General features: G+C 37.6%; 1 long non-coding RNA gene across 1 annotated transcript in view; it reads right to left on the reverse strand.

Moving 5' to 3' along the window:
• The window catches only part of LOC102168138, a 71,890-nt gene that overhangs the window by 6,987 nt on the left and 48,040 nt on the right, over positions 1–16,863 (reverse strand). The window contains exons 2-4 of the long non-coding RNA XR_002341185.1: positions 10,013–10,137; positions 4,679–4,782; positions 3,857–3,910 (exon numbers count right to left, since the gene is read on the reverse strand). This is a non-coding gene — a long non-coding RNA (uncharacterized LOC102168138). The remainder of the gene's footprint in view (positions 1–3,856; positions 3,911–4,678; positions 4,783–10,012; positions 10,138–16,863) is intronic.

Here is a 16,863-nt window from a genome sequence, read left to right on the forward strand (position 1 = left end):
CCGTCCGAGTCTGATCCCTGTTGAGAGAGGTTTTCCAGAATGCCCACCGTCCGAGTCTGGTCCCTGTTGAGAGAGGTTTTCCAGAAGGCCCACCGTCCGAGTCTGGTCCCTGTTGAGAGAGGTTTTCCAGAAGGCCCCACCGTCCGAGTCTGGTCCCTGTTGAGAGAGGTTTTCCAGAAGGCCCCACCGTCCGAGTCTGGTCCCTGTTGAGAGAGGTTTTCCAGAATGCCCACCGTCCGAGTCTGATCCCTGTTGAGTGAGGTTTTCCAGAAGGCCCCACCATCCGAGTCTGATCCCTGTTGAGTGAGGTTTTCCAGAAGGCCCACCGTCCGAGTCTGGTCCCTGTTGAGAGAGGTTTTCCAGAATGCCCCACCGTCCGAGTCTGGTCCCTGTTGAGAGAGGTTTTCCAGAATGCCCACCGTCCGAGTCTGGTCCCTGTTGAGAGAGGTTTTCCAGAATGCCCACCGTCCGAGTCTGATCACCCGCAGCATCTGCCCAGCTTCTGACCTCCTCCAGGTGTGGATGAAAAACCACTGCCTGCCGTCTCAGCAAACAAAGGATGCTGAGGCCGTCCAAGCTTCATCCACTCCAGCCAGAGGTAAGCCCTGAGGAGACTAGAAAGGAGGAAAACAGGCCACTTCCTGCCAAGCCCTCAAACACTGCAGCCACCCCAAAGAGGGTCCAGAAGACTTTGGGTGAGTCTCCCCTGGTTCTGTGCGTATTGCTTGATGACCCTGAGTGTTACTCATGGGGTGGAATTGGTGCCTGACTTCCCACTTGAAAGATGCTGGAGAGGGGCTCCCCTCGTTGGAAGTTACTAGGGGGAGTGCTGATTGAAAGAGACATGGATTGGACTAAGTAGTTGGATAGGTGAACCGAAGTTTGGCACTTGCCATCTGCCCCTACATGGATTTAATCATGAGCTGCTGCAGCTGCAGGTCTGCGGCACACACTCTGAAGGAGCACGGGGTTGCAAACAGGAGTGAGGCCTTCTGTGCTCTGGGGAGACTGGGAGAACAGGTCTTCAGACAGTTATTTTTAGGAGAAGGTTTTATGAGCCCAAGGTTTGCCTCTCCGCATAGCAAGAAAAACACTAAAATCCTTCACGGTGATGTCTGCTTCTCTTGACAAGCAGTAACCTTCACGAGAGCAGCAGCAAAGTTTTGTAGAATGTGTGCCTGGCTGTGAGCACCGCCCCCTCACCTTGATCCTACGCATCCTAGCTCCCCCCTTGCCTCCTGGGAGCTGTTTTCTCAGGGCTACCCAGGTGCTGCCTCCAGTCCTAGTTTCACCCCAAAGAAAACCTAAACCTCAACTTTCAGGTTGTACATTTTTTATTGTTATTTCCCCAATACAATTTTTTCCCCACTATACAGCATGGTGACCCAGTTACACATACATGTATACCTTCTTTTTGCTCACATTATCAGGCTCCATCTTAAGGGACTAGACATAGTTCCCAGTGCTACACAGGAGCATCTCATTGCTCATCCATTCCAAAAGCAAGAGTGTGCATCTAGTAACCCCAAGCTCCCCATCCATCCCACTCCCTCAGGTCATGCGTTTTTTTTTTTTTTTTTTTTTTTTTTTTTAGAAGACAAGAGGCTGATCTGATACTGTCCTCTCATTGGTTACCTTAACAAGGATTTGTCAAGATCAAAGCACTAGTAAAAATGTATTCCTGACAAATTCAACTTTAAATGGGAAATATAGAGTCTCTCAAACAGAAAAATGGGAGGAGTGTCAGAAATCCACCCTCCAACTAACGCTCTAGCCAGACTCCTATGCATACAGAGCTGGTAGCTGCAAGCCTCTCCTTACCTGGAAATGAAGAAAATTGTCAACTGAAAAAAGGCTCAGTGGGAGAGTTGTGAGTTAAGTTTTATTGGGGGCAAAATGAGGACGATACTGGGGAACAGCATCTCAGAAAGCTCTGAAGAACTGCTCTGAAGAGGTAGGGGAAGGTCCGGATTATATGTGGTTTTAGTAAAGGGAGATTCATGCAGTCAAACACACTTTGTGGCAGAGGCTTGCTGCTGGTCACCTAAAGGTGGCTGCTAGTCACAAGGAGAAGGTTCTCTGTAAATGATTTGAGTGCTTTTCTACATATGAGAAGATGCAAGAATGTAAGCTCATAAAATCTTTTCCTGAAATTACCTATCTGGACACCTGTTCTGCCCTTTTCTCAGAAGGCCTCATTCCTGATCTCCACCCTGAATTCTTTCAAGGTGTGTGGAGGGGCAGCCACTCCACTGGCTAGTGAGGCGGATGCCAAGTGCCAGTTTTTAGGGGGCAGGACCCCTCCTGGTCATAAATTCCACCATAGTTTGGGAGGCATTTCATGACTGTTTTGTACCCTGGTCGTGGTCAGAAAATGGTCATGAAATGCCTCCCATTCCTAGGTCAAGCAAGGATTTTCACTGATAGGCCACTCCACATGCTATTACTGGAATCGGCCTTATTAACAGTAGCCAAAATCTTAAGCCACCTGTCTTACTGGGCTGTTACGGTCCAGGAAAAATTTCCCCCTTGCTGCTGCTTTGCATATCTAGTTACACTATTACAATCATAGATCTCACATAAAACTACATACCTGGTCAACTGCTTCAAGGGGCCTATTCATCATTTTTTCAGATACTCAGTCACACACATTTGTTAAGGCAAGAAGCAATACTTTTGTAAAACAGGCAAAATACAAATAATATACCTAAAAGTATTACTAAGATCATAAGAATTTAAGCCAAGAACTTCCATCAGGTGTGGCCCAGTGTATCCCCAAGTCATAAGATTTAATCTATTTTGTACCAATCCCTATCTTTCAGGGTAATTATATTCAAGTATTTTTCATAAGCCACCCAGCCACATTTCCCAGTGTTATTAGGCTTATTATTCTTAGTGCAGTTCACTTGTTTCCAATGTAAGGGGTGCCTTAAACTTTAAATGATCATACCCTGGTGTTAACCACATAAATCCAACCCATAATTATGGGAGGTTTTATTCCTTGGCTGAAATTTAGCTTGTTTTTCTGACTGAATAACTTTAGAAGAAAATTCATACTTATGACCAAGATCAGAACAGGTATTCTGACTTGGCCAGGTGAGGGAATCCCACCTAGTAATATCAGTAATAGCCTGACCAGAACTGTAAATTCTTTCTTCTAGATAAATATCCCAAAGGCAATCTAATTCACGCTGTGGAGTGGAGAATTCCACTATGGCAACCTACAAGTACTGGATATGGTTAATTGACCATAAGCCTAACAAATGGATTAACTTTAATTTTGTGTAAGATTATGAAATACATTTGGTTCATAAGCAAAGATGTGAGCAATTCTCAAATTAATTGGTATATAGGCCTTATCAGATATCTAGGATGAGTTGTCTACTTCAGATGTCTTCTCATCCTTGTCTGATAGATTCTCCTCTGAGCATTTCGTTAAGGTGAATTTGAGGTCAGCAGTCCTCCCTAGAGGCCAGTCCAGGGCAGAGGCCCTCTCTACGTGGAAATGCTGATCCAAGAGTCACTTCTTTTCAGTCTCACATTGCATGAGCTCATTCTGAGTACCTGCTAAGGCTCCTTTCATCTAGGTTGGAGATAGTCAGTTAAATCACACCTTTTCAGGAGTTCCTGTCATGGCTCAGTGGAAATGAATCCAACTAGGAACCATGAGGTGGTGGCTTCAATCCCTGGCCTTGCTTAGTGGGTTAAGGAGCCAGTATTGCCATGATCTGTGGTCTAGACCACAGACGTGGGTTGGATCTGGGGTAGGCCAGTGGCTACTCTGATTAGATCCCTAGCCTGGGAACCTCCATATGCTATGGATGTTGCCTGAGAAAAGACAAAAAAAAAATTATACCTTTTCAATATGCATAATCCCCTGGTTGCAGGTCACAGGGCATCTGATCTTCATCTAAAATAGATTAATGAGATAATGTTCAGAAATAAACTTAGAGTGTCCTTTCAATAATTCAGTTAAACTTAACAATATAACAGCAAGGAATTGTCTGAGAAGTGAGTCTCAGGCAGTAAATACAAACTTCAGTTAACAAACTAGAATTTAATATCCCCTGAAATACTATCTCTTTCTAAAAACACCACCATGACTATCAAATATAGCCAGATTTAAGGCTATATTGCAAAGTTCATCTGGTTTCAGTAAATTTGGCCTGATGATTTATAATTGATCATATAGGCTCTTTTAAAATTGGCTTCACTGGGACTTTTATAAGGAGCCTCAGATTGAACTTTTGTAATGATTTTTTTATTTTTTCCATTATAGTTGGTTTATAGTGTTCTGTCAATAAGATTGAACTTTAAAACGGCCTCTGAAGCCCAGGAAAGCCATGCCAAAAGCATGTCACAGATTGCACCTTGCAGATTTAGGGGAATTCCTCCCTTCTTCAAGGTCCATAAAATACCTTGAGATTCTTGCATCTATTAGGAGCTAACCTTCCTCGTTTACTTCAAAAATTGCTGGGAACCGAATACGTCCCAATCTCTAGAGGGATTAGGTAGAAAGGAAAGATAAATGTTTTAATTCTGTTTAAAAAGGTGTAATTTACCAAATTGCTATAAATGATAATTAACTAGAGAGGAAGGCTTTCCTTATAGTGGCAAAACACAAATTAAAAGCCAGTATAGTTTTAGACAGAAACCATAAAAATTATAACATATTCACCAATTCATTGTCTTAGGTCACTAATCCTTTTTGTTAACATTTTTATGAAGACATCGGGTTTTCCATCAGAGTTCCTTAATTTTGTACCCATCCAGATGTAGGATCTGAAAGTAATCAGAAAACTGTACTTGTCAAAAAGTCCTCTCTATAAATTTTACTGAAGAGGAAACTTTTTTTGCAAAAGCATCAGAGTAAAACTATTACTATTCATGAATGAAAAAAGATACAATAAGACACAATTGAAAACCTGACTATAAGGCAATTGGCAAAGAAATTTGTCTATTGCTGCAACACAATATTTAAAGACAACAAGTATAATTATTATTACTTTTTTAAATTTTATTGTCTTTTTGCCATTTCTTGGGCCACTCCCACGGCATATGGAGGTTCCCAGGCTAGGGGTCGAATCGGAGCTGTAGCCACCAGCCTACACCAGAGCCACAGCAACTCGGGATCTGAGCCGTGTCTGCAACCTACACCACAGCTCACAGCAATGCAGGATCGTTAACCCACTGAGCAAGGGCAGGGACCGAACCCGCAACCTCATGGTTCCTAGTCGGATTCGTTAACCACTGCGCCATGACGGGAACTCCAAGAATTATGATTGATAATATTTTACCAGGACATGCTAGATTTGGGGGAATTCTGTGTAATTACTAGAATGTCTCTATTAACAACATTTACCCATTAAGTGTACTCTAAGAAGACTTAGCCATTTGGTAATATTTCCCATGCAATTTAACATACCAAATAAACCTAATTAGTTTAAGTTTGATATCTCTCTTTGGGATGTTTCAGGGGTCCTTTGAAGCATCCAAAAGTTACCTAGAGGTCAAAGGGAATTCATTACAATTTGATTTGGGAAATTTGTCAAAAAAATGTCAAAAAGCTTTAAAACATGTGGTCAGTTAGGATCATTGATCTCTGCGAAATGATACTTATACACTTAACCAAAGTGACAATAAAAATTTCAAAGGCAAATATGGAAAGTTATAGCAGATTACCAATTAAAGGTAAAATAAGATAAGCTTTACAATATGTCATTAATGGCAGAGTAATAGTCTAAGAAAAATTTGTTCTCAAAAGAGGAAAAAAAAAACAAAAAACAACTAATTCAAGTTTTGTTCCAGGTTAATGAAAACATTTATTTACTCTAGGATAGCAGCCAAGATGGCAGCAAAGTAGAGAAACCCTGAGCTCACCTCCTCTCATGAGCACACCAAAATCGCAACAATCGGCAGAACAACCATTGATGAGAACGACTGGTGCCTACCAGAAAAGAGCTTGTACAACACTAAAGACATAAAGAAGGAATTATGACAAGAAGGTAGGAGGGGAACACTAATGATACGATCAAATCCCATACTCCCCAACTAGGAGACTCACAAATTAGAGAAGGATTATATTACAGAAGTTCTCCCATATGAGTGAGAATTCTGATCCCCATGTCAGTCTCCCCAACATAGGGATGTGACACCAGAAAGATGAGGCCCCAGAGCATTTGGCTCTGAAGGTCTTCAGGTTTATGAGTGCAGGAACCCCAAAAGACTGGGAGAGATAGATACTTCTATTAATTAATAGAGTACACACATGCCCTAAGACCCAGGAAAAAAGTTGTAATTATATAGAAGCCTGGGCCAGAACTACCTGCTTGTCTTGGAAAATTTCCTGGAAAGGCAGGAGGCAGCTGCATCTCATCCTAGGGACACAGACAAAACATTTACAACCAAACTTGTATATGTGCTGCCTATGAGAGACTTGCTTGATATCTAGAGACACATCTAGACAGTAGGTGAGGGTATGGAAAAATGTTTTCCACAATTATGAAAATTAAAGTCTGAATAGCAATACTTAGATCAGACAAAATGACTTTAAAATAAAGACCATTACAAGAGAAAATGAAGGACACTATATAATGATTAAGGGTCAATCCAAACAAGATATAGTGACTATAAATACATATGCACCCAACAAAGGAGCACCTCAATATATAAGATAAATGTTAACACACATAAAAAGAGAGACTGACAGTAACATAATAATATTAAGAGACTTTAACACCACTTATCAATGGACAGATTGTACAGATAGAAAATCGGCAAGGAAAAATAAGTCTTAAATAACACATTAGACTGAATTAATTTATATTTATACAGAATTCCACCTGAAAGCAGCAGAATATGCTTTTTTTTCAAGGGCATATGGAACATTCTCCAAGATAGATCACATGGTTGGCCACAAGACAAGCCTCGGTAAATTAAAAAAAAAATTGAAATCATATCGAGCATTTTTCAGACCACAACATTATGAGATTAGAAATCAATTACAAGAGAAAAGCTCCAAGAAAACACAAACTTGTGGCAACTAAACAATATGCTACTAAATTACCAATGAATCACTGAAGAAAATCACAGAGGAAAATGGCATGCAAGTTCCTTAAAAACCTGTAAGTAGAGTTCCCATATAATGCAGCATTCCTACTCCTGGGCATGTATTCAGAAAAGACAAACACTCTAATTTGAAAAGATAAACTTGTATCCCAATGTTCATAGCAACACTGTGCAATAGCCAAAACACAGAAGTAAATTAAATGTCCACTGACAAATGGATGGATAAAGATGTGAGATATATATATGTATCAAACACAATGGGATGTTACTCATCCATAAAAAGAATGAAATAATCCCGGTTGCAGCAACATGGATGGTCCTAGAGATTTTTATACTAATGAAGTACATCAGACAGAGTAAGACAGATATTCTATATCACTTACATGTACAAATTAATAAGTGTTACAAATGGACTACTTTACAAAACAGAAATAGACTCACATAGAAGACAAACTTAGAGTTACCCAAGAGGAAAAAAGTATTAACAGAAACACAATACTATATATAAAATAGATAACCAACAAGGACCTACTGTACATAGCATAAGGCATGACATTAAATAACCTCTAGTGGAAAATAATCTGAAAATAATATATATAAAATATATATTATATATGTATATATATATAAACCAATTTATTTACTCAAATTTATTCTAAACTTAGCCGTCCTGACCATGCACAAAACTTTTTTTCTGATAGTTCCTCTCCACAAACTTTCCATCATTTTGTGTATCCATATGAGTTGTCCCTTATTTATTTTCTATCCAGAAACAACCAGCTCTAAGACAAAATTACTTTCTTTTAACAAAATTCAATTCTCCATTCCTCATACCTTCTTTTGCTGAAAACACACATCTTGCCTTCCTATTGTATCTTGAAATATTTCCTTTGTTATTTCTAGTAGCTTTAATAACATATTTAATTTAGAATTCTCAACTCTTAAGAACCTTAATTTCTAGCAAGAACTAAAAAGAAAGCATTATAAACTGTCTTTTACATTAGCATTCTGTAAATTGGCAGACATAAACACTAATAGTAATTTCTAAAAAACATGTCCTTTTTTATAGAATATATCTCACTGTGGCACCAAACATTTTTAATAGTCCTATGTACTTTTAATTTCTCTATAAAACGGTGCTAATGTTAAAAAATTTGGTTCAGTATTTTATTTGTGGATGACCTAACTATTCAAAACACTTCAATCATTTAATTTAGCATAATTCTGAAATTTCAAGTAACCAAGTATCTGTAGAAATATTTCCTTAGCAGACATTCCTAAAACAATTTTTTTCTAAAAACTGTATACCTCTAAACAATTATTTCAAAAGAGTTCACTCAAAAGCTCTTATCTCATTTACATTTAATTTACTTATAAAAATATCATAGCAAGTTTTTTTCTTGCTTCAACTGATAGAATACATTTAACTTCTATTAAATCTAAGTACACTAAACTTACTACACTTCATGTTGAGGACTCTAAAGACATATGTCTATATTAATTAAATTGATAGATTTTAAATTTAATACTTGATATTAATGCTAAATATTTCCCAGCTCCCATGAACTTGAATTTCATTATGGCCAGTTTTCTTTTATATTTCTGAGATGTTACATAAGCAGTTAGTTTCCCTTAATCCAATTAGGGAGAGCTGGTTTATATATTAATTTTGACAATATCATCCAAAGGTAAACATACATATATATATGTACACATACATATTTATATACACACATGTGTGTGTGCATATATAAAATGTACACATTGACATACAGACAGATACACCCAGAGGTCTCATAGCTTTATTTTAAAATTTAGTCTCGATCAGGTATTACAATGTAAAGTTCGCTAGTTTGTAAGTAACAGTTGGAACACATTAGATTTAAAAGGCCTCTTTCCACTTTTTTTCCTCCGTCTCAGAAATTAGAGATGGTCTAGATAAGTGACTCTGGGAACCCTGATCTCAAGACACAGGGAGAGAAAGGCAAGTTCTCTTAGAAGGACTTGTTCCTCCATGGTCAGAATTCTGAAAAGATGTTCTTTGTTTTTTGTTTTCTTTCAAGCCAGCTTCCTCTAACAATTGCATATGCAATAAAAGCCCATTTTGGCCATTTCCACAGCAAAACTTTCTTTTCATTCCCAATTAAGTTATCCTTGAATTCCCAACTTGTGAGTATAAGTTTTGTGCAGCCCTAAAGCTGGCCGGGGTGTCAGTAGGGGGTTGGTTTTATGACATGTCTCATTTCTCTGATTGAGAGGCTCTGTTTCCCCTCTTAAAGTTGAATTTGTTAGGATAAAATTGACTGATGAAATTGTGTGGTGGGACAGTGTGCTGCTTGTAAATTTGACTCCTTTAGATGTCACCCTAGGCTCATTTCAACCCTCTTGCGTGGCCTGGTTCTCCCTTCAGTGGTCCAAGACTATCATGGGTGCTTGGATCACCGAATGGCCATTTCTTTACAGGACCCCCAGATGAGGAAATCTTTTCATTAATGAGTGGGGATCCCTTGTAAAGGACAGGACTCTGCCTCCACCACTGCCATAAGTTTCTCAGTTGCCTGAGAAAGCTGTAACCAACTGGGAGGATTTTGGCCCTTTTCTTCTGAAGAAAGCTCTTATGCAGTAGCTTCACTTTTATACTGACAAATTCTATTAAGGCTTCCAAATTGAGAGAGAACATCTGGTCAGCCTCCTGCCAGACCACTCAGCCCAGACCACTCCTTCTCTTTCAACTAGGGATCCAGGTACCTGTTACAACTATTTCAATTATCTCTCAACGCCTCTCCTCCCAGTGTTTTTCAACTGGGTGGCTATTTCCTCAATTTCTTTCAACACTTCTCCCCAGTATCTTTCAACTGGGGAGCCAGGTAGCTGCTATACACTGCCAAATAAAACTCAGGATCATCAATTAATATGGGTGACCTGAGAACCAGGAGAAACTCACCCAAATTTATCTGGACTCTCAAGGAGGCAGATGCATGCAAGTGGCTTCTGCTATTACCAAGGCTCCAGTTCCTATAGAGTTCACGCAGCAAAGGGTCCTTTTCATTGGTCACCAAAACTGTTTGACTTAAAAAAATAAAAAGCACAATATCAGAGTTGTGATTCAAGTTTTATTTGTGTCAAAATGAGTACAATAGCCCAGAAGCAGTGCCTCAGAAACCGTGTCTCCTGGGCTGTTGTCCTCAGTTGGCTCCAAATAAAAGTTAACTTACCACTGCAGGGATTGAACCTGCATCCTCATGGATACTAGTTAGGGTGATTACCACTGAGTCACAATGGGAACTCCCAAAAGAGCTCTATTTAACTGACTTAAAATGAAGTGTTTACAAAGTGAATATTTCTAGGCATAAAATAAGCTGGCTAGAGTGAACTTCAGGTTCATGTACTCTAGAAAATATTCAATACTTTAAGTTAATATCTGGTATTAAAACAAGAGTAAGCTTACTGGTTTAAGCAAGTTAGACATGTCTTACTTTTATTGCACCTAGGTTTACTAAGGGTGGATATCTTCATGTAATTTCTGTAGAGTTTGTCAACAACAAGAAAATAACTTGATATGGTAAAAAATTTATAAGTTGAACTCTTAGAAATAATTACATCCTGAGTATGTCTGGTCTATCTAAAATAACTTCTCTAGATTCTTGGTAACTTGAGTTTTGCTAAATTAGATGAGGTAATTCATTGAATATTAAGGTCATTTCAAATACTGGAACATTAATTTCTAAACGGATCTAAACTTACCTCCTTTTATGTCCTTACGTGAGGGAAACTAAAGATAATTGGGTTTGTTGATGATCATTGTTTTACTCTGAGGCTTATAAAATGAAGATCTTTAAGAAAATTCATATAAAGAACTTTGGGACAAATATAAATTTCTGGTAAATTTAGATCATACCACTGATCTGGGTAAGAAAGTACAAAATTCTAATGGAAAAATTGATGGCTTCATCCAGATCGATAGGAATTAGTTACGTGGTACTGAATGAACTGATAAATATGATAGACACTTCTATAACTTTTTTTCTTAAATATACTGGCTTTTAATACTTGTTTTCCAGCAAAAAAAAAAACAACTTTCTCCTTATGCCCTGCCCTCTAAGTTGATGAAATAAACCTTGTGAACAAAGATGAAACATTCCTCTCTTTTATCTCTACCTGATTCTTCAAGAATTTGGCTTCTCCAGCTAGTTCCCTTGTGGACTTGATGGTTTACTGCAACCAGATAATGATGAGTTATACTAATTATTGTTTTGATTTGGTCTCTTTGTTTTTAAATTATGTATGCTTTGTGTCTCGCTCTGCTGTACTATGAGCTTATTATTAGCACTAGCTGTATTACTTACCCTGTCTAGTTTATAAGATTGTCTCTTGTATTACCCAATGTGTAACCAAGTCTCCAACAAAATTAATGATGATTAAAACACTTGAGACAGTTGATCATACATACACAACTCTGCATAGACGGATTCTAAAAGTGCAGATCTAGATTTGGGAAGAAGCAGCAAGGGAAAACATTTCCTGGATCATAACAGACTAGTAAGACAGATGATCCAGAGAATTTTAAATTATTAATAGGGTCTGATCCAAAAATTAGCACCTTGCTTGTCGTATGAAGAGAATTCTTCCCTATCTAGACATGAGCCTTCCTGGCACCACAGGGCAAAACTGGTCATGAAATGCCTCCCAAACATTAGTTGAATTTATGATCAAAGGCACTGCAGATGAAAAGATGTTGCTTGCCACGTCAGCAGATAAAGGATGGTGAGGCTATCCAGCCATTTGCCACTACTGCCACCTGGACAGTGAGCCCCGGGGGGACTTGGATGGAGAAAAATAGGCTGACCTCTGACAAGTCCTCCAACACTGCAGCCACCCCCAGTGGTGCGCCCTGAGGGAACTCAGGATGGCAAAGGACAGGCTATCATCCCTAGATAGCTGAGGTGCAAGTCAAAGCAATGATTTCAGGAAGTCCAGACTCTTGCATCTTCCCATACATAGAAAAGCACTGAATTCATTAACCTGAGATGTCTGTTTTTCTGTACTAGTAATCTTTGGGTGTTCCAACTACCTAGTTTCTTTTCTTTTTTTTTTTTTTTTTTGTCTTTTGTCTTTTTGTCCTTTGTTGTTGTTGTTGTTGCTGTTGCTATTTCTTGGGCCGCTCCCTCGGCATATGGAGGTTCCCAGGCTAAGGGTCGAATCGGAGCTGTAGCCACCGGCCTACGCCAGAGCCACAGCAACGCAGGATCCGAGCCGCATCTGCAACCTACACCACAGCTCACGGCAACGCCGGATCGTTAACCCACTGAGCAAGGGCAGGGACCGAACCCGCAACCTCATGGTTCCTAGTCGGATTCGTTAACCACTGCGCCACGACGGGAACTCCCAACTACCTAGTTTCTGTTGCAAACCCCCCTAGATATATACTGACTCCTCTTTAGAGCAGTCGTTTGGAGCTCTCTGAGATTCAGTGTTCCTGAATTTTTCACACCAAATAAAACATAATTCTCAACTTTTAGTCTGTACTTTTTTTTTTTTTTTCAGGTGCAACAGTGAATGTCTGAGCCCTCTGACCTGCCTTTGGAAGAATCCTGTTAGGTCAGGTCAGACAGAATACCTGCTCACCCTTGATGCTTCCTCTTAGTAACTTTCCATCTATCAGCCATCGGGGAATCTCGCCACTCTCACCCTCACAACCTGCTCCATGAATATAAATTCCTAATTTTTCCTGTTGAGGAAGGAACTTTGAGTTGAACCCAATCTTCTCTCCTCCTGCAAAACCCCCTTAGCAACCATAATGATTTCCATGAATAAAGTCAGCCTTAACATTTTAACAAATGTCATAAGAGTATTTTAACATAGCCAAAATTAGAACACTGGTGACCCTCCAGATGCCTCACTGTAAGCAAGATATATACCAGGCCTAACTTATCACCAGGCATACTCAGAACTGGGTGTGAAACTGCAGAGGCTGAGCTAACAGTATGGACCGACACCTGCAGTAAGATGGGACGAGGGAGGGAAGAGTCGTGATTAGTACTGTGACATTTATCAGGAGGTATTTCCTGTCTTTTTCCAATTCTAAAAATGTTTTGAGAGTAATTATATCTGAACTAATTCAATGCTTAAACAAAATTCTAATTGATCAAAATAATAAAATTAAAATCTTAACCTTGTCTTTGGTTCCTCACCAACAGTGACACATGTTTTCACAAGAGTTAAAATGTTTCTGATATAGAATGCTTCTCATTTTATGGAGTTCTCATTTTATGGTGTTTAGTATACATTTAGAGCCATATGTCTCTTCTGATTTAAAAGTCAGATGGAATGAGATGAATTAAAAAAGGTTTTGGCATTTAGATGGTTATCTGCATAATAAATTACTGTGTTAATTATACTTTCCTGAATCACACAGAGGGATTTGCCCAGGAGAGTCAATATTAATTTTGGAGACTGGACACATTATCACTGAGTATTAGAATCTCACATGAGTGTATCTTTGAGTATTACTTGTGGATATGCAGATGCAAATCATGAAAAAATACTTCAAATGAAAATATGACTTCAAAATGTCATATCAAAGAATAAAAAGGCTGATAGAAGAGAATAAAGATCTCAGAGACAAATCCAAGAAACTTGGAAAATCTGTCTTATAAATGTGTTATATTCATAAAGCAAAATTATTTAACTCATACATTTCAATCAAGAAGGCTATCAAGTTTCAATACTGTTTCAGGTCGGCTCCCCCTACCTTGCTGCTGGCACAAAAATAAATTCCCCTATTATATAAATAATATCATTTATATTCAAGATGTTTGTTGCTCTTAATTCTATTTATTTGCTTGTCCTTAAGAGGTTCACCCTACTTTGTAAACTCCCAGTAACAACACATTTTATTTTATGAAAAATTTAACTGTACCTTAATGGGAAGAGTTTTGATGCTATCAAATCCCCCATCTTGGCAGAAACAGAAACCCTAATTTAGGCTCTTTGCATATCCCATTCTCTTATAGAGGAGGAACCAGGAGAGATCTAGGGATGAGGCTTACCGGTTTAAGGTCAATGATTGGTTCTTCAATAAGATACGGTTGGCTTTTTAACATGGAATTCTAAATAATAATAGTGAATATAAAGAGGGGAGCAAAGTGAGAATAAAATAGCATGTTTATCATGATCATACATAATACCATGTAACTTAAATGTTCTCAAAATACTTTATTCTTATCATAATTGAAAGAAACACAACTTGTTAATAATCAGTAGGGCTTAAAATGCTATTTTTTCCCAAAGCCATGGCAAGAGGTATGTATTTCAAGAATTTCACTTAGATCCTTTTGTTTTGTTAAGTAACAGACTAGAAATACTCATGATTTGTCATTTATGTAGTACTTATATACTGTTAAATTAGACATTATAATACATTGGGGTTTTATTTTCATTGATAAAAGGAACAATCTACCTGTATATAACACTTAAATCATTCTCCTCTGTTTCTGACACACCTGCTAGTTTTCTTAATGCTTCAATAACAGGTTGAATTTGGCCATGTTATTACCTCTTTTATAGAGAATTAATAATCATTTTCCCAGAGGAAACATAGAACCATTTTCATATTTTCTTATTTACTTATTTTCACATTTACTTATTTAATTTAGCTATGCATTTCGATGTTTAAATCACTTGTTTTTAAAACATAAGGACATTTTTTGAATGCAGATAAACATCGAGATCTTCAAGCATTGTACCCAAATGTTCTTTTTCAAATCAGAATGTAGGCTTCCTCCTAAAATACAGTTTCATAAATTTTTCTTAGTATGTCCTCCAAACTGGTTTTAAAAGGTTTGAGTTTCCTATAGTTCACTTTTCTACTCATTGACTTCCTAAGACCTCTTATCCTCCTATCTCATAAGTCAAAGATTAATCTGGCACATTTCCTTAGTAATTTCAGTAACACTGTGTATGCAGTATTTAAAACTTATTAACATATATGTACCATCTGTTCCCAATTTAAATATCACACACTGAGATTTCTAAGTTTATACATCTTAAGATATTATTTTAAATTTTTTCTAGAATTTTCTTCATGTTCTTATAGTTACCTAAATATACAATTTTATTCTTAAGATCTAAGCTGCAATCTAAGTGAAATTATATTACAAGCATGGGACAATGTGAATTGCAGGGTTGCAGTGCAAAGAGCAGAGATGGAGTCAGGCAGAATTCGGAGTTGAATCTAGACTCTCTCATTTAGTTAGATATCAGTCTGTATAAATACTTTGAATACCAGGAAAAGGTATGTCCTCCACTGTGCAATATTTACAAAGGAGAAAATAAATACCCAACTGGCAAAGTTGCTGTGAAATGAATACTAATGAAATATTTAACAGTATTTTATCACTAGCAAACTAAATGCTTTATATATTTTAACTTTCCTCATAACACGTCAATGAGATGGAAAGCAAGTATTTCCATTTTATAGATGACAAAACTAAAGCACAGAGAGGTAACCGCCTGATGTGATACAATGAGTGATAAAGGGATTCCAAATCAGACAGCCTGGCTCTGGGTCCCCACTGTTTCATTGTCGGCAAGCTTGAAATGGTAATGTATTCCAGTGCATGTCTGATTGATACTTTGCACAATTTTCATTGTTCTGTAGCTAATAGTGTATTATTTTTCACGAATAAAATTATATTAAATTCAACCTTATGAAAATGTATATTATTTAATAATAGGAATTTTGCAATTACAGTCTAGAAAAAGACTTTAACTGTATTACCATTTTGGGTAACTTTTCTGCCATCATATAATTGTTCTCATGCTTCAAAGTTAATTGGTAAAAATGGGTTTTGTTTTAAGATTCTAAGTTTAAATTAAAAAAATTTAAATGGAAATCTATTCCATAAAAGCAAAAATATAAAAATGAAAAGAAAGAAGTTTAGGAAATGCAGGCCCAAGGATCATTTTCAGAAGAAATTCTGGAACGGCAGCCTCACTTTCCCTTGTTTCCATTTCCGCTAAATATTTTTATGGCTTTCAACTTTCCAGGGAAACTATACCAAATGAAAAAATAATTTTATGTAACAACAACAATGAAATTGTAAGAACTTCACTGTTCTTACATATGTGTTTATCTGTATCTGTATGCTTACATTATTAAACATATTTGCCTTGAAACCGTATCCATCCCCCGAACTTTGTTGGTTGATTTAAAAGAATTCAGCCACTGCTATATACCAGAAGTCTATCAGTTTGCACATTAATCATTTAAGATACATATGAAAAAGGTAAATTTTAATTCTTTACCTCAAGAGAAATCTGATTCATAACATAATTATACCACTCTTCTGTGATTTAATTATATGCAAACATATGATCAAACTATTACCCAAATTTTTAATATCCCAGATCTCAAAACGTATTTTTTCAATAACATTGATGAGTCTATAAACGTAAAGAATGTCTCAGTTCCTTCTGTCCTCTTAACCATAATTACGCCTTCTGTTTGACTTAGCCAACACTCTGGTCATACATGAAGTCTTCTTTTTACCTATAACTTCCCCTTCCCTGTAATTCTGATTTCTAGTATCTCTTCTTTTGACCAATATCCTCTGTCCTTCCAGATCATCCCTCCTCCTCCTGCTTCAAAAATTACTCAAGGACACCGGGGCCACCAGTCTACGGACTCAACCATCTCTAACCATTTTTCCCTCTTCCTCCACTTGAATTCTTCCTCCCTTATTTGCTCCCATGGTCCATCTATAATCGAGAGCTACTCTCCCTATTTAGTTAGAC

Source organism: Sus scrofa, unplaced genomic scaffold (genome assembly GCF_000003025.6).
Source record: "Sus scrofa isolate TJ Tabasco breed Duroc unplaced genomic scaffold, Sscrofa11.1 Contig2471, whole genome shotgun sequence".
Lineage (NCBI taxonomy): Eukaryota > Metazoa > Chordata > Mammalia > Artiodactyla > Suidae > Sus > Sus scrofa.